Source organism: Pelobates fuscus, chromosome 9 (genome assembly GCF_036172605.1).
Source record: "Pelobates fuscus isolate aPelFus1 chromosome 9, aPelFus1.pri, whole genome shotgun sequence".
NCBI lineage: Eukaryota > Metazoa > Chordata > Amphibia > Anura > Pelobatidae > Pelobates > Pelobates fuscus.
The window spans coordinates 107,906,958-107,926,358 of NC_086325.1; the positions used below are offsets into that span (position 1 = coordinate 107,906,958).

General features: G+C 42.5%; 1 protein-coding gene across 1 annotated transcript in view; it reads left to right on the forward strand.

Moving 5' to 3' along the window:
- Positions 1 to 9,611: 9,611 nt before the first annotated feature.
- MVB12B (multivesicular body subunit 12B) overlaps positions 9,612 to 19,401 on the forward strand; it is a 166,636-nt gene continuing 156,846 nt past the window's right edge. The window contains exon 1 of the mRNA XM_063432296.1: positions 9,612 to 9,648. The gene's annotated coding sequence lies outside the window, so the exon portion shown is untranslated. The remainder of the gene's footprint in view (positions 9,649 to 19,401) is intronic.

Here is a 19,401-nt window from a genome sequence, read left to right on the forward strand (position 1 = left end):
GGGTAACCTTTTGCACCCAATTAAGAGAATGGGCTAAGGACAAACTTGCAGATCAGGCCGCTGGCCTTACTGATGTTATTCAAGATAAAGGAGAATCAGTGGAAAGGTTTCATGCAAGACTGTATCAAATGTTTACAGATTTGGGGTTTGATCTTACTGACAAGATTCATTCACAAATGCTGTCAGGTGCGTTTGTCCAAGGTGTTAAAGACTCTATACGCAAGGGAATCATTGCTGCACGCCCTGAATATAAGGTTGTTCCCCTGGATACCCTGCTTTTAGTTGCTAGAGGCTTGGAATCTGCTCAGACCCCAAGAAGACCCACTTCAGCTCCTCTCATGGTATCCCGCTCCACTCCAGTCCCAAGAGGTACTAGACCGGAGGAGGGGGGACATTGCTTTAATTGTGGAGCAAAGGGACACTTTAGAAGTGACTGTCCAGAACCAAAAAAGGAGCCAAGGGAGCCCAGAAAGCCATCCAAGCCTGCCCCGGCTCCCAAAGCCACCAAACAGGTTCCAATAGTTGAGGAACCCGATGAATAGGAAGTTGGCAAGCCTGTGTCCGTAACCCCTGTCATGGCAGTGTCTACAGGGGATAAGGGGGGGCCACTTGCCACAGTGACTTTGCCCATTGAAGGCCACCCTACCACATTTCTAGTTGACACAGGTGCAGCCCGTAGTGTTCTGCGAGAACAAGACCTGCCAGACCCATCCTTCCTGTCAAATATCGATGTCTCTTGTGTTGGAGTGGATGGCCAGCCAAGGCATAGCCCTTTAACAACTCCACTACGAGTTGGCTCTAGCCTGCTTGCTCGCTTTGTGGTATCCTCCACATGCCCAATTAACCTGTTAGGTGCTGATGTTCTCTCACGCCTGCAAGCATCCATCACCTTCATCCCAGATGGGCAGGTAGAAATGTCTACACCTCTATCTGAATCAGACACCTCAGCCTTGTGCTCCTTGCCTCTGATGCTGCATTTAGAAAAGCCCCGTGAGGAAGCAGCAGAATTAAGGTCCAATTTCCCAGAGGTATTAAAATCACAGGTGCCCGCCAAGTTATGGTCCTCAGGCCCAGAGGACATAGGTCACCTAAATGTTCCCCCTGTGGTGGTAAAGCTTATTCCAGGAGCTAAGTTACCAAGAAAGCCGCAATATCCTTTAAAACCAGCACAGGCTGCTGCCATTTCTATCCACATCAAGGCACTCTTGGAGAAGGGTGCCCTGGTAAAATGTAAATCTGAATGCAACACCCCATTATTCCCTGTGAAAAAGAAAACTCCAAAAGGTGAGCCAGAGAAGTACAGGATGGTTCAGGATCTCCGTGCTGTCAATGAAGCTACCGTCCTGGACACCCCTCTTGTACCAAACCCCCATACCCTGCTCTCTGGAGTCCCACCATCTGCAAAATTTTTCACAGTCATTGACCTAGCCAATGCCTTTTTCAGTGTCCCACTGGACCCATCCTGCCAATACCTGTTTGCTTTCACCCATGAGATGCAACAGTATACCTGGACTGTCATGCCCCAAGGGGCACAAAATTCTCCAAGTCAATTTGCTAAGGCCATGGCCACCATCCTTGACCCATGGCAAGCCGAGCACCCAGAAGTTGTTCTGCTCCAGTATGTGGATGATTTGTTGCTCTGTGGAGATGATATACCCACTACTGAAAATTGCTCAATTAGTCTCCTTTGCTATTTGGCAGAACAAGGATGTAAAGCTTCGCTCATCAAGCTCCAATTCTGCCAACCTTCAGTAATCTTCCTTGGACATTGCCTATCTCAAGGTACCAGACATCTTACTCGGGACCGGGTAAGAGCTGTACTGGACATTCCACCTCCAAGGACTTCAAAGTCTCTTCATGCCTTCCTAGGCCTCATTTCCTACTGCAGAGCATGGATCCCAGAAGCCTCTCTGCTTATGCAACCTCTCTATGATGCTCTTGAGTCTGACCCATTTTGTTTGACCAATGAAGCTCTGGACAATTTCAATGCTCTAAAACGTGCCATTGCTTCTGCTCCTGCCTTGGGCCTACCTGACTACTCCAAACCTTTCAAATTATTTGTCTCCGAAAGACAAGGCCATGCAACAGGAGTCCTCACCCGAACTAATGACTTAAGAGGCCGCCAGAGGCCTATTGGATATTTCTCATGTCAACTGGACATTGTGGCCAGAGGGACTCCCTCCTGTCTCAGGGCTGTTTTTGCTGCAAGAGAGCTCATAGAAAGAACCTCAGACCTGGTCCTTGGCCACCCTCTGGTTGTTTTGGCCCCTCATGACATTTCTGCCATCATCAACCAAGTCCAGCTCAAGCACGTGTCTCCAGCCAGACACCTACGCCTACAGTGCCATCTTCTTCTGCCTGACAACATTTCCATCCAAAGATGTCAAGTTCTTAACCCGTCCACTCTTCTTCCACTCCCTGAGGGGGGTATCTATTATGGATTTATCACGGATGAAACCTACATTTACCTGCTCTGTGGATGTATCAAGAAAGTCATGCATCCACATTTGACATTTTATGAAGATGAGACACCTCTTTGTGAAGGCCCGGATTACGCCTTCTGTACCATGTGGTACAAGCCGAACATTACTCCTGAACCTTGCTATGAAGATGAGCTTTACCACTGGACTGATGTAAAGCTCACTGCTCAAGATTTCTATTGTGACTCTGAAGGCAATAGCATGGTCTTGGTCCAACTACCTCAACAACTCAACTACCTCTACCGCCATTGGGATACTGCTATCCCACATATTCCTGTTACCAAATTGAAGACAAGGTCATGGAATGATCTTGGGCCCATGGCGAAGCTATGGGCCACCATGGATGAAGAACAGCTACAGGAAAATGGTATTGTCAAATACCCAACAACTGACCTTCTGGAAGCATGGCCACGCCACTTCCTAGAAAAAGAATTTCAAGATCTGGTCATAGTGAATGATTATGACCCTGAAACACCTCATGACTGTTTTGAACAGATGAAAATGGAGACAGTGCACCTACCAACTGTGCATGAGAATCCGTTACCAGATCCAGATTTTACCCTGTTTGTGGACGGTTCAAGATATGCTGATGAAGAAGGAAGATATCATACAGGATATGCCGTAACCACAACAGATGAAGTTATCAAATCATCACCCCTACCGCCAGCAATGTCTGCGCAAGAAGCTGAATTACAGGCTCTGACTTCAGCATGCAAAATTTCCGAAGGAAAACGTGCCAACATCTATACAGATTCAAGATATGCTCTGGGCGTGGCACATGACTTCGGCCTAATTTGGAAGACAAGAGGATTTCTTACCACCGCCGGTACACCAGTCAAGCATAGTACTGCAATCAAGGAGCTAATGGATGCCCTCCTACTCCCTAAAGAAGTGGCCGTTTTGAAGGTAAAGGCCCATGGGAAATTGGATACAGATGAAGCAAAGGGCAACCATTTGGCTGATCAGGCTGCTAAGCTAGCGGCCAGGGATCTGCAGGAAGTGGATGAAGAAGTGTCCGGACAAGAAGAAGAAGTCCCTATTTTTGCTCTGCAAACTCTTCCTACTGATTTGCGAATTTTGCGAGAACAACAAGCTGCAGTCACTCCTGAAGAAATCCAGAAATGGAAAAAGAAAGGAGCTGTCCAAAAGGACGGAGTATATTACAACAACTTCAAATTTTGTCTTCCCAAAAATTTATATCCAGCAGTTGTCCAATGGGCACATGGGCCTGCACACCTGTCAAAGGAATTGATGGCCGCCCTCATACAGAAGTATTATGAAGCACCCGGAATCACAACATTGATCAGCAGCTTCTGTAAGGCCTGTGTCATTTGTGCAAAATGCAATCCAGGAAGACCAATCAAGGTGCCTGCAAAACACCTGGCAAAGCCCATGTACCCCTTCCAGCGAATTCAAATTGACCACATCCAAATGCCCAAGAGTGGGCCCCATGAATATGCACTAGTCATAGTGGACATGTTCTCAGGATGGCCAGAGGCCTACCCAGTGGCCAATATCACTGCAAAAACAACCGCAAGACGCCTACTTACAGAGATAGTATGTAGGTTCGGACTCCCAGAAGTCATTGAAAGTGATCAAGGCCCAGCCTTTACAGCAACAGTGACTAAAGAAATTTGGACTGCTCTAGGGGTGACCCTAGCCTTCCACACCCCTTACCACCTACAAAGTAGTGGTAAAGTAGAGCGCATGAATGGCACTCTAAAAGCCAGAATGTTAAAAATGTCACAAGAAACAAAAATGCCCTGGCCAGAAAGCCTGTCAATAGCTTTATTTAGCGTTAGGCACACACCTAGAGGGAAGCATTCACTGTCCCCATATGAGATTCTATTTGGGACAGCACCCAGACTAGGTTGTTATTATCCGCAGCAGTTACAGCTCCAATCAGATGTTTTAGTAGACTATGTAACTGAACTTGCAAGTGCCTTAAACAAAATACATGCCCAAGTTTTCTCTTCAATTCCAGATCCCGATTTGGATACAGGTACCCATAACCTGCTTCCCGGAGATTGGGTTCTGGTCAAGAAGTTTGTGCGGAAAAATACCCTGGAACCAAGATTTGACGGTCCATTCCAAGTTCTCCTGATTACCGCAACCTCCGTCAAACTGGCCGGTAGGCCAAATTGGATCCACGCTTCCCACTGCAAGAAATCTCCTGCCCCCGAGGAAGCAGATACCGCACAAGCATGTACCTCTGGTACACCTTCTCCTTAATTAGCCTCATAAAGGCCCAGCAAGTAGCCATCACCAAAGATATTAGTGGGTATACCTTCTGGTACAATTCATCATGCACCCATGTGGCTACTTACACCTTTGACTACTGTGATATTGTAGAATGCCCATTTCCCACATCACAAATCCAGAGTATCTATAGAGATATCCCTCATTCAAAAGACCCATATGTTTGTGTAGTTGACAAACAATGGGGGCACAATTGTAACCATTGGGGGGCGGCGGGATGGAATGCCGGGCCTGCCTGGGGTTACAAACCAAAAAGTGCCTTATCTAAAGTAGATGATCATGGTAGATCCCTTCTCCAGAGAATGACTTTGAGGAAGCCTGGGGGGGGTACACCAATGAAATTAATTCTTAACATTGAGCATCCAAGCCCAACAGATGCAGACCAGTATGTGATGGGAATGTATTGGAAAAAGGGTTCCTACCGTAAATTAGGGCATTTCTACCTCAAAGATATGTGTAACTCTTATGGGTGGCAAGGGGCTACCCATATGGTCCCTAACCCATTAAAACCTCATATCCAGACCTTTCAAGACATGATGGCCATTGCTAACCCCACCTTTGAAGATACCATGGCCGCTGAAACAGGTTTTAATGATGTAAATTTATGGTTAGAATGGATGAAATATAATGCTAATAAACATAATAAGACCGCATGCTATGTGTGTGGCGGTGCCCGGCCTCACCTGGGTACTGTACCTCTAATCCTGCCAGTAGATGTAGAGGAATGTGTTTCAAGCCTTTTTGCCTATCACTATAATTTTAACAGGTCCATATGTATTGCATGGACAAAGGAGTATCCTCTCCTAACCAATGATGTCAAACCCCCAGATGGTATTACCGTGTATAAAGGTAATTACACTTGTTATGCTAATTATGATGGAATTGGTAAATTCTTAGGTAACTTCTCTAAGGGGTATTGTGCCACCTACAGAAATGTCTCTATGAACTTGTTGCAGTTTCACACCAGGTCATTAGGGGATATTTACTGGTTGTGTGGGGATTTACAGCTAAGATCCAGAATGGACAAAGAGTGGTGGGGGGAGTGTACTCTGGCTAAAGCCATTATGCCTATACATATCATCTCTGACACACACCTCATCACCCATGAGTCCAGGCACACTAAGGTTAAGCGTGACGCCCCAGTGAAAGGAAGTTTTGATCCTCATGTGTATATTGATGCCATTGGAGTGCCTAGGGGGGTGCCCAATGAGTTTAAAGCAAGAGATGAAGTTGCTGCAGGATTTGAATCACTTTTTGCCATAGTTACCACAAACAAGAATTTAAATTGGATAAATTACATTTATTATAATCAACAGCGTTTTGTTAATTATACCAGAGACGCCCTCCAGGGGTTGGCCGAACAGTTGCAGGCCACATCCCAAATGGCTTTTCAGAATAGAATGGCCCTAGACATGATCTTAGCCGAAAAAGGAGGGGTTTGTAAAATTTTGCCCGACACCATGACATGTTGTACCTATATCCCAGAAAACACAGGCCCTAATGGTAAAGTCACATTAGCCATAGAGAAATTAAATGACCTGTCTGAAGAGTTAAAAAGGAATTCTGGGATAAAAGATCCCTGGGAAAGATGGTTTGGTTGGATGACAGGATGGCAAAAGGCTTTAATGCATATTGGTATGGCTATACTAATTTTTCTTTTTATCTTTGCTCTTCTCTTTTGTTGTATCCTCCCATGTCTGAGAAAATCCCTCATGAAGACTGTTGACCAAGCGGCACCCACTTTCACCCATCTCGAAGTTGATGACCAAGATTTCCAAGACATCAACTCACCCTGTCTGCCGCTGCAAACAATCCCTTTTGTTGATAAAGTGCAGGAATTCTAGGAAGGGACCAGCTTAGGGACAGCATCTGTCAGTGAATGGTAAAGGCCCCGTGTGGAGAAGTGGTGGGTTAGCTGCCATGGGACACCCATGGGTGTGAAGTGTTCGAGAGCCATACTGACGGATGAGTTAGCCTATCAGGGTCAGATCTAGGGACAGTCTTGCACTTTGCATTAACACCTAGCTAGCGGCCACGGGGTTTCTGTGCCTTTGGGTTAACACGTCTTCCTGGTACTAACTTAATAAAGTTTTATCTCTTAGAATCTAACATTTCATAGGGGGGACTGATGTGGGATTATTAAAAAAATCCTTATTGTACTTATATTCAATTATTGCACTAACTCCATTTTAACCTCGTATTGTGAATCCTCCATTTTGTCCTCCTAACCTGACTTCTTCATTCCTCCATTTTTGTCCTCATAACCTAACTTGTTCATTTTAAAACTACCTTACTTGACAGAATTTCCCAGCACATCTAATACAATAAGACAAAGACTGTATGTTCTAACAAAGACATGATTAACACAGGAATTGCTGACTTTTCCTTAAACTTGCAACATAGTATAATTTGAAGGCCATGAGAACACAGTAGTAATGAAATGTTCTATTCATAAGAGACCTTGCACCTGGCCACGAGGCCTGAGATCACCGACTGTGTAAAATGACGCTCAAGACCCCCTTGTCCCCACCCGTGTCCAGAACAATCCCACCTCTTGGTGGGTGGGCACGGGACTAACCACTTAGTTTTTAAGCCAATTAATAATATTGATAGGAGGACACTAATCCCGACACTTAACAATTAATCCAATTAATGATGTTTATTTGCTGATATTCTAATAATCAATGATGACGTAAAATGCCTCTTAAAAGGGCCTGCGCGCCCGCTTTTTAATCACTTGCCAATAAATTTTCTCGAAGTTATTTTAACCTGAACCTTGTGTGTCAGACTTAATTACTTCAGCGTATATACGCAATTCAATTTTATTAATTTGGACAGGAACAGATAGACATTTAAACATTTTGGTTTACTGCTAAAAAGTACCATAACACAGGTACCCTCGAACCCCAACAAGCCACCCACCCTCGCTAAAGCCACCCTCAGAAGCCTCCAGCGGGGTCCCGGTATTTCCTCCCTCCTCTGGGCAGGGAAACGAAACTTCACACACAAGCATCAGCAGCACGCAACCACCACTGCACTGGGGAGCTTACCTGCACAGGGAGAAGCAAACAAGCCATCGCCCAAACCCCTCTTGGATCCTCACAGGCAGCAGGAACACAGCAGAGAACCTGCCCTGCACCCAGCGACCGGCAGCAGACCGGGCATCCTGGTACAACACATCGGCAGCTGAAGGGGGTAACTCTCACCTACCTAAAGAGGGACTTTCTACCACAGAGACGGTCTTGCCTACAACCATCTTACCCTCAGGAACTCTGTGCCATTATTGATTGTAATCTGCCACATGCTGGTATACTCCATCCACTAGCGTACCTCTAGACCACCCTGTAAACATGAGTAAAATCTAACCAGCCTGTCTCTAGATAACTATTCTCTAAGGGAATCACATAGTATGTTTAACAACTATACCAATATACATCCCTCACTTAAGCATAAGTTAGGCGACACTACATCAAGGGTCCGAAACTAAAGCGACGACGTATACTTTAATTCTTAACCTCAAGCTACTGTTACTAACCGTTAGAATAATTCTTTAGAACTACCCAGCATGTACCTAGCCTGTTTTATAAATATCATAATAAGTGCGTACCTTCTAAATGCTATATAACAGTTATCCCACTTTATGTCAAATACCAGAGCTTGCATTACTACATTTATCACTCAAAGTGTTCTAATATCTATGCTGAAGCCTGTTTCTTTAACTTAAAAAAAAAAAAAGTGCAATTGTCTCTCATGCCATAACACTGTACACAAATGTTTGACCACATTAAGCTTGTAGATGCTGTTGTGGCGCTACCAGCCTGTATGTTATTACTTTCTTGCACACCAAAATAAAGGTACCCCAAATACCACAATACCACAAACTGCTCATTCACTCATACATTATAACACAGCCCACATACCCACAAATATAACCCTACAAAAACCTGTACATAGCACAAGTAGTATATGGCAATACAGACATAAGTTAATAATAATAAAAAAAAAGAACCAAAGTCTTCAAAGAGCTTGTTTTGACACAGTGCTGCTAACAGGTTGCCTACTCCTGCAATGCACCACATACCTCCCAAGAGTCCCTATTTAGGTGGGACAGTATGTTGTTCTGCTTTTCCCATACCCCTAAAATAAAAGTATCCCTCTGTGCATGTGAAAATGTTGGGAGGACTGATACCATACTTTTATAAGTGTATAAGTATATTTTTGAAATTCATGTTAGTCTGCAAAAGAGAGGTCAATGTTGGGCTAAATGTGGGTTCTGGAAACAATAAGGAGTAGGAGGTTAAAATTCAGTGAAAGTAGACTTGTGTTTGGATTTCTTTGAAACAAAGCCTTCTGCTTTCTTGTGATGTTTGTGTGATTGCCTACTTTAAACAATGGAGAACTGAGCCTCTGGGTGCAGAGCCTGGAGCATGAATAGGATCTCTCACAAAACCCCAGCCCCCACAGATGGCACTATTATAGTTCTCTAGGATTCCCTGCTGATTTAGACCACAAGACTTGCCCACATTAACTATTTATGTGCCAGAATCGGCTCCTTGCACATAACCTTGACCCCTTTTGTACTTTTATAAAACTGAGTTTACAGACAGATAATAATGAGATTATCAGTTGTGTCCCCAGTACAACTAGCTGATTTATTTCCATAGTTCCCAAAACAACTCCATTCTGTTTGCATTGTTAATGCTAAATTATAACACTGAATGACGTGAATGAGAAGTGTTTTCAATTATTGGACTGGGTCAATCAGGAGTTAACAGACTGTGTCATAAAGACAGTGACATCATAGAGTGATGTTTCTTGATACTGTGAATGGGGAGGGCTTAGGGCAGTGGACTTAGTAAGGGCGAAGGAGGCAAGGGAAGACACACAGATCCACAAAGAAGCACTCAAGGTATGACAACTGCATATTACTTGCTATTGGAACACAGACAGAGACACGGTGTAGACATAGAATTCTAAAGTAACATAATAAGTACATTATCTCGAATGCAGGTCTAGGGAGAGTACAATAACTGTTTGACAACCTTTCATTTAGTTCAGAAACAAAAACACTATAACAGTTTTAAAAGTCCTGTTTGCTCCGATGAGAAAGTTGTATAAATGGGGCGTGTGTATAACCCAGAATGAAAATGTATCAATGACAGTAACACATGCAAGGTTCAATCCTAGCTAGCAGTGATATCACAGATTACTAAAAATGGTGCTGATTAACCCTTGCTGGAGCAGCCTGAGGTACACTCTTCATTCATTTAATTAATGCAGGGTTAATTTTTTTTTTATAACTTTATAGAACTCTTTATTGATTATCCCTTTCTGGTTTTAAAATATATTACATACACACCAAATAATGACCTCAATTTAATATTTTGTAAATGATTTTTGAGATATTGATAGATTTAATACTTTGATGTGTGTGTGTGTGTGTGTGTGTGTGTGTGTGTGTGTGTGTGTGTGTGTGTGTGTGTGTGTGTAAAAAACAGATACAATTTGTATCTTACAATACCCTTTTTATTGGACTAACAGATTTTTAATGACAAGCTTTCGGGTGAACCTCCCTTTCTCAATTCTGAAGCATTTCTGAGCAAGAAGAAATCTTGTCATTAAAAAATTATGTTAGTCCAATAAAAAAGGTATTACAATATACAAATTGTATCTGTCTTTTACATCTACAATCTCTACATATACACACACACACACACACACACACATATATATATATTATTGTATTTTATTTTATTTAAGTGTATCCCAAAAAGTTGAGTTCAGTTAGAAAACCTAATCCAAAAATATAAATTTGAGGCCAGTGTTTTATTTATAAAACAAAAATCTAAATATGTAGAATTCTAAAAATGTAAACGGACTATGTTGGCCATCTAATTAGATAACTAGGCCATATATATATATATTAATCTTAAATATCCCATTAAAAAAAAACGTACCTGTATTCCAGACCCTCTACTACTCTGATGTCTTATTATCCAATCCAGTGTTTTCAAAGAGAAGCATTGGGGACACAGGACATGTGTGCGGCAATTGCTGTGATACACCAAACAAATGCTTCTCACAGACGCAATGAGTCTATTGCTTCTCTATGAAGTATTAACTGTGTTCAGTGACATCATAATGTATGTGATGATGACAAATTAGAAGACCTTTGAAAATCAAAGGCCTTAAGGAGGCAGTACCCACAGTGGCTGATATTCTGACAGTCACTAGAGGTGTGCTCTGGGAAAAATGTAAACATTGCTGTTTTTGGCAATATTTTACATTGCTAGGGAAAAGGGACAACACCTATGCACCAAAATCACTACATAGAGACACTTTGAGTGTCCCTTGGACTAGGTTTATACTTCTTTATTACATCTGTTTATTTAATGTCACACATTTAGTCCCATATTTACTCCCATTCATCACTCTAAAAAAAAAAAAAAAAATCTTAACTGGCTGCTCAAATTGTCAGTAACTCAGTGATAACTGCTTGTATTCACTCACTGGTGCTCAATATAATGCAGAATATATACTTCTGCATTACCAGTATCAATTTTGTCCAACCTGGGCAGGTTGGACAAAATGAATATTGATAACATAGAAATGTAAATTCTGAATTACAAATGAAGCCGAGGCAAAGATGGTCTCTCAGTGATGCCAGGGCTGGTGCTACCATAAGATGCATTAACCATTCGCCTGGGGTGCCATCTATAAAGGGGTGCCTTGCTATTCTCCAAGCTGGTGGTGATTTAAAGCAAACTTCCTGACCAGCCCAATGCCTCCTCACTACAAATCCTGCACCAAATGCTGAACAAGCACTGCTGCAGGATATGTAGTCTCCTGAGAGGGAATATTATAATTATGTAATGCAACAAGGTCAGCCCACCAGGGTGCAGGACTGTGTGCTGCCTGCTGAAGTGTCCTGGAGTAAAAGTGGTCCTCCTGCTAGGCTGCATTGTTACCTCATATATTGGAATTCCAGTATGTTTGTGGTTGGGGAGGTAAGAGGAAAATATTTCAGTGTTTACATCTGTGTGTCTGTAAATATGGCAGTGTATGCAACTGTGTGTGTGTAAGTATATCAGTGTGTGTATGTGTAAATATATTTGTGTTTATTTATGTGTGTAAATATGTCAGTGCATATGTGTAAATGCCATTTTATTTATCTGTGTGTGTCAGTGCATGTGTCTGTGTGCGTAAATGTCAGAGTATATATCTGTGCGTGTGCTTGTGTGTTTGTAAATATGTCAGTGTCTGTGAATGTGTATGTTTGCCAGTATGTGTTTCTGTGTGTGAGTAAATATGTCAATGTATGCATGAGTCTATGTCCTTGAGTGTGTGAGTGTATACCTAAAAAAGGAGGTGGCATGATGGGGCAACAAAATAAATTTTTGCCTAGGGAGAATGTATCCTTGCACTGACAGTGGACAGAAAGAGTATCGGGTCATAGCACCCAGAAGCTCTAGGCAACATATCTCATAGTTGCAGTATACAGGACACCTTTTGTGATAAGTTTAGTAATATGATTATACATGTTTTTTGGCAAAACATATGGAAAACAACTGCCACCAATGTAATGTGCATGAAATAAGTCTACTTTCCTTGAGCGATCCTTTAATACAAACTTAAAAATAGAAACATAATAAAAAAGTATATTAAACATTTTCAATTAATTATCGGTATTTTGGGGGCTGCACTCCAATGTGCCTATTTCTCTTTAAAACACTTTAAACTTTAAAGCTATTCTCAAGGAGATTTCTGGGATAGCAACTCAATATGACTACATCCTTTCTTTGTTCCGAGGGGACTTGAGGTTTATCTTATAACATCTCTTGAGTATCTATGAAGCAGCTTCAAAATCACTTTTCAAATTCCTTTCCTTTCAATTGGTAAATTGTTGGTTTCCTGGGCACAAACTATATAAATAGTCATAATAAGAACAATCTACAGAGCACTTATACCTAAAACGGTGTCATTAATACATTAAGCCTCTTTTAGGAATTGCCCAGCTGGTTAGAGCTGTGAAGTAATGTACTGTATTTGTAATACTTACTTCCTCTGACATACGTTTATACCATGGTGTAGGCACAGCTACCACGTTCTATGAACTTGTGATATTTAAATTGTAGCACTAGGCACACTTTTTTTCATGTAGAGCCTTTTATGCATTATTTTTCCTTTAAATCCCAAGGATAACAAATAGTTTTTGCTTGGTTAATGAGTTTGCTCTGCTGCTTTAGGTGTTAATCCAAATTTCTCTGAACATTCCAACTTGGTTAGTGTCCTTGGAATGCCTTGAGTTATACTCATTGATCCTGATATGACTTCGAAAATAAATCAGCTACAAGAACTTGGGGTGTAAACCTCATGGAGATAATTGTAGAAGGAGAAAAACAGTTTTTTGTCTGCTCCCTGTATCACATCTACTCAATAGGTTCATCCAAGCTCCCAATCTTTACACATTGACTGGTAATTCTATGATTCTGCAGAAATGCCATGGGCTACTGTCAAGAAAGTCTTGTTGCTTCTGTCTCACAACACACATATGTAACGGAGCTCCCTGTACTCCGACCGAGTACCCTCCGTTGAAGGACTCTTCCTAGCTTGCGCCGAGGACCACAACTACTGCACCGGACACCACAACCACCGCAGACTCCGCAACCACCATAGCTTGACTGGAGTCTCGCCGTCTTCCTTCAACTCTGGATCAGCTTCTGTCCTCCAGAACCTTGTGGGTTTAGACCTCTTCCTTCCACCCTGTATGAACCTCCAGCATCCAGGAGTGTGTGGGGAAGACCTCTCCTCCAAGGAGAGCGTATCAGGAACAAGCTCTTAAAAGAGCTAAGTGATTCAAGCTCAGGGGAGTATGCAGAGCATAGCAATCCCCAATGTGATTATAACAGCTCCCTCTAATAACGAGACAAGGCTATGTTTTGAGGGAAACTGTCTAAAACAAGAAGAACTGTATAAAACTTTATTTTACTTGGGACTAGCCCATATGGTCATTGCATTAACATTGCTGTGAAAACTCAATAAAATTACACACAGTCAAATCATGGCAGGCAACATACAGTGACTTATTATAACACAATGCATATTTTTAAAGGGGTGGGGGAGACAATAATTAACAGAAAATATCTCACGTGCCTGCAGAATTAACAATATGCAAATCTACCCAAATATGCAAATGAACCAGTCTTGCTATTCAGGTAGTGCATATTGCTGTTGCTACCATCAGAGGGCACTAGACAAGCTCCATAGCCAAATCCATCTAGTTGGTAGCAAACCTCAGCAGTACAGGAGAGCAGGCAATACATTTCACAGTACACACACACACACACACACACACCATAAGCAATTACATTACACACACCCTGCACCTATAATGGGTACAGGGTGACTAAAACATAAGAGAAATAAAGCAACCTACATAAATAGTCTGTCTGAAGGTAGAATAGGGGCTTTAAAGCCAAATACATCAAAGAGTTATAGTCACAGGGGAGGAGGCTGGCAAGCAGGCCTCTCCAGGACCAAGTGGCGAAGGGCACTTCGTCACAACATATATTTAATGTTTGCCCAGTTAATACTTTGATACAAACAAATGCAATGGCTTAAATAATGCCTGTGACGAAGCTCCTGTACTCTGACCGAGTAGCTCCAGCCAACCCGCTTCCTAACTGTTGGGGAGGGAGCCTGGAATGCTTCAGCCCCAGTCGCCAAAGCTTAAATGGGTTCTCTCCGGAACTCTTCCACTTGACCAGACTCTTCTACCAGGAAGGTAGAAGAGGTCCCCTCTGCCTATTCCTCTGCGGCTTTCCTTCCAGGCAGGTATCGTTCCTTCTGCCTATTCCTCTGCAGCTTTCCTTCCTGGCATGTTGCGTCATCTACCTCTTCCTCTGCAGCTCTGCTTATAGTGATTGCTATTGCCTTTACAAAGGCACTTGCGGCTCTCAGGTCTAGCTCTTGATTTATCCCAGGGCTAGAGGGATCGTGCAACCTGCCAACAGGTCTGAAGACTATTACTGAGACCCCTAAAAAGCCAAAAGAAACTAACATGCAACGCTTTATGATCATTACATAAAGCTTACAGTAACACACTCAAATAAATACATCAAGCCAAGTCATGTAAAGAAAAATACAGGCACTCATAATAACACATAAACATAATAGTAAAGGGGTGGGGAAGGCAATAACTAACATAAAATATCTCTCCTGCCTACAGAAACCATCATATACAAATCTACCTGAATATCAAATTTACATATACAGGTAGTGCATATTGCTGTTGCTACCAACAGATGGCACTGTACAGGCTCCACAGCCAAATCCACCTACTTGTTAGCAAGCATCAGCAGGACAGGAGGGCACACAAATCATATAACAATTAAATATCAATTCACACCATGCACCTATAATGGGTACAGGGTGACTTAAACATAGGCATAGTCCAAGGTCCTACATAACGTGTCTGTATACAACCCCAGGTGATGGTGACTAATGTCACATATCTTCTCCCCAAGGGAAGACTAACCAGGTACCAGACCTACAATCGGCAACCTACCTACAACCTGGCAACCCGCAACAAGAAGTCCAGCCAACCTGGTAGTCCCCTGAACAAAGCTCCACCCTACAAGTTCATTGTCTTGCTGGGGAGGGAGTGTCCTTATGAGACCCCAGGTGATGGTGACTACCATCACAATGCTCAATGTCAAAACCTCTCAGAGAAACAAACCAATATCCTAATGCCAGCATTATACAATATGAATTCATAGAGATAAAGAGGTTTCCTGAAATTGAATACATCTTCACCATCAAGCCACAGTTTTCCGAACCCATTTCACCAATGTTGCCAATATTGTCTTGTAATTGCCCATGAAAAGAGAAACTATTTAATAGAAGACAGAAATATTACCTTCAGTGATACAACTTGACCAGTGTTTGACATTCATGGGAGACTGAATGTTGTTGAGTTTGCAATGTTTCAGTTGAAAATATTTAGACCAAAATTGGCACATTAGAAAAGAATCTCCAAATCTGCTGAATTGGACATTTCGTCGATATGAATTATTTTAACCAAAATGTTAAAAGATTGTTGTCCGAGCCATCATACTCTAGATAATTTGGAAGGTGTAATTTTTGTATGTAGGTCTCTTGATTATAGAATACAGTAGAAACAACTTGGAAGAGGAAGTGTTCCGGAGGATTGGAGGAAGGCAGATGTGGTTCTTATATTCAAAAAGGGTTCAAAATACTTGCCTGTAAATTATAGACCTGTGAGCTTAATTTCTGTGGCTGGAAAAGTATTTTAAAGGTTATTAAGGGATAGTATTAAAAAAATTCCTTGAGAAGAACATGGTTATCAGCAAAAATCAGCATGGTTTTATGAAGCACAGGTCATGTCAAGCTAACTTGATAGCATTCTACAAAGTAGTAAGTAGACGTATAGATCAGGGTGTTGCAGTGAATGTGATCTACTTGGAGTTTGCCAAGGCATTTGATACAGTTCCACACAATAGATTAGTGTTCAAACTCAAAGAAATCGGTCTAGATGAAAATTCTTCTTCTTGGGTAGAACATTAGCTTAAAAATAGAGTACAAAGAGTTGTCATTAAAGGACCACTATAGTGCCAAGAAAACATACTAGTTTTCCTGGCACTATATGGTCTTTAGCCCCCCCCCCACCCTTAGGTTCCCACTCTCGCTGGGTTAAAGGGGGAGGGAGGGGTTATACTCTTACCTTTCTCCAGCACTGGGCTCTCTCAGCGCTGGGGAACTCTCCTCCTTCTTCTGACGTCAGCGCTGAATGTGCATGCGCGGCAAGAGCCGCGTGCGCATTCAATCAGTCCATAGGAAAGCATTTCTCAATGCTTTCCTATGGATGTAAGCATCTTCTCACTGTGATTTTCACAGTCAGAAGCACGAAAGCGCCTCTAGCGGCTGTCAATGAGACAGCCACTAGAAGCTGGATTAACCCTAGTGTAAACATAGCAGTTTCTCCGAAACTGCTATGTTTACAGCTGCAGGGTTAACCCTAGATGGACCTGGCACCCAGACCACTTCAATGAGCTGAAGTGGTCTGGGTTTCTATAGTGGTCCTTTAATGGTAAATTTTCAAGCTGGACAGAGATGGCAAGTGGTGTCCCTCAGGGCTCTGTTCTGGGACCCCCTTCTATTAAACATGTTTATAAATGATCTTGAAAAAAAAAAGCATTGAAAGTCATGTTTCAGTGTTTGCAGATGACACAAAACTCTGCAAAGTAATACAATGTGAGCAAGATATTACTTTGCTGCAGAGGGATTTAGATAGACTGGGGGACTGGGCACTCAAATGGCAGATGAAATTTAATGTTGAAAAATGCAAACTTGTGCACTTTGGCAAAAAGAATGCACAAGCAACGTATACCCTTAATGGAAGTGAATTAGGGATAACAACACACGAAAAGGACTTGGGAATTGTTATAGACAACAAATTATGCAACACTGTGCAATGTCAATCAGCTATGGCTAAGGCACTAAGGTATTGTCATGCATGAAAAAGGACATTCATTCTCGGGATGAGAATGTCATTTTGCCTCTTTATAAATCACTGGTAAGACCACATATTGAATATGCTGTGCAATTTTGGGCACCTGTTATAAAGAAGGATATTATGGCACTAGAAAAAGTGCAGAGGCGGGCTACAAAATTAATAAAACCATTGTGTGGAAATCTATTCACGAACCCGACTTGACATCGGACACGAGGTCATGCGTTTAGATTGGAAGAAAGAAGATTTCGTTTAAGGCAAGAAAAGGTTTTTTTTACTGTAAGAACAATAAGGATGTGGAATTCTCTGCCTGAAGAAGTGGTTTTATCAGAGTCCATACAGATGTTTAAACAGCAACTAGATGCATACTTGCAAAAACAGAATATTCAAGAATATAATTTTTCAATGTAGGGTAATAGCTTCTTGATCCAAGGATAAATCTGCCTGCCATTCTGGGGTCAAGAAGGAATTGTTTTCCTAGTTTGTTGCAAAATTGGAAGTGCTTCAAACTGGGGTTTTTTGCCTTCTTTTGGATCAACAGCAAAAAACAAGTGTGAGGAAGGCTAAACCTGATAGACGCAAGTCTCTTTTCAGCTATGTAACTATGTAATGGTGATCCCAAAATGATTCAAGTTCTCTTTTTACTCAGTAAGTCTCCTTGAAGCAATACTCAAAAAGAATAAGCCTTTAAAGGTCCCTGGGTATTGGGAAATGCAAGATGTCTCTGTGTACTTACAAAAGAATAGTATTTATGTACTGGAGCTTGTGTCTTTCTATTGTAAAATGCTGAGTGGCCTAAACCTGTCTACCAGGCCCATGCCAACAGAGCTACGGTCAACACTGGGACAAAATTAAAGGCACGAACCAGAACTGCTGCTTGTTAACACCTATTAACAACTTGGAACGTTTCTCACCGCAGTGTTTGATTTGTTCGTCTGGGTGGCCGCAGTTCCTATGGACAACCATAAGGTGGCAGCCATCTTGTTAGCATGAACGCAGGCAGTGGTGTTTGGCCATGAATCTTATGGAACTAAAATCGGACACAGAAACTCCTGAACACCAGTGGACTTCCATCATCACCTGCGTTCGGCTCTATACAACTTAGAAAGGCACTGTTCGGTGAAATCATTCGTCTGGATGAGGGGAACAAGCTCCAGGGAAAGACTTTTGACTCTGTTCGGTAGTTTGTTCCTTTTCACACTACCGAACTAGACCGACCGCAAGCCCTGATTCTCTGGAACTATTTTGGGCATGGGACCATACATGTGGTCGTTCAAAATGTGACTTCCATAGAATTCCTGAACCCCTGAACTGATCTGGGTGATTTTTGGATATGTTGGTCATCCAGATCAGGGTTATCAGGGGATGTAACATTTGTGGGGGGTTTTGTATGTTTTAAAGGTATTTTGGGGGTTTTATAAAATGTGTGTTTTTGTGTCTGGAGAAAATTGAGTTAATACAGTACTTGACTCAATTATCTCCCAGGCAGAGGGGAGGTATTGTATGATTATGTATAGAAGTGTCATGTACTTGAACAACTTTGTCATTGGTCTGTAACTTTGTACTGTAGTCTTCCATCAGGTCCAGGTGGGAGTACCCCTTGCATGGGGACTTGCATATAAGGCCAGCTGTGGCTACCATTAAACGAGTTCCTGCTTACCCTCCACATAGAACCTTGTCTCTTGTGTGGGGGAAACTGCTGTATCTACCCTGGAGATTGCTATATCACTATACTCCTCTGGGTTATAGTCACTTGCTCTTGTAAGAGCAGCCTGCTACACTCTCTGGAGCAGGAGAGGTCTGCCCACTGGAAGCTGGATCCTGGTCTTGGGTCCAGGGTGGGTGAAGGACGGCGAGACCCCCGCCAAACTGTAACGCTGCTAGTGGGGACTACGGTGCTGATGGTTCTCTTACCAGTCCTTTGGGTCTCTTCCTTTACCCCAATTCCTTTGTGTACCTCCTTCTCCCACACTGCTTCCTTGTGTATCTTTCACACCCAGTCCCTTTGTGTATCTTTGTCTTCTTCCAGTCCCTTGTGTGTGTCAGGGTGGCGGTCCGATGTCTGGAACCCAGACACAGTGTCCAGGCGGCGGTGCAGGACCGGGACCCAGTATGCCTGATGTTAAGTGG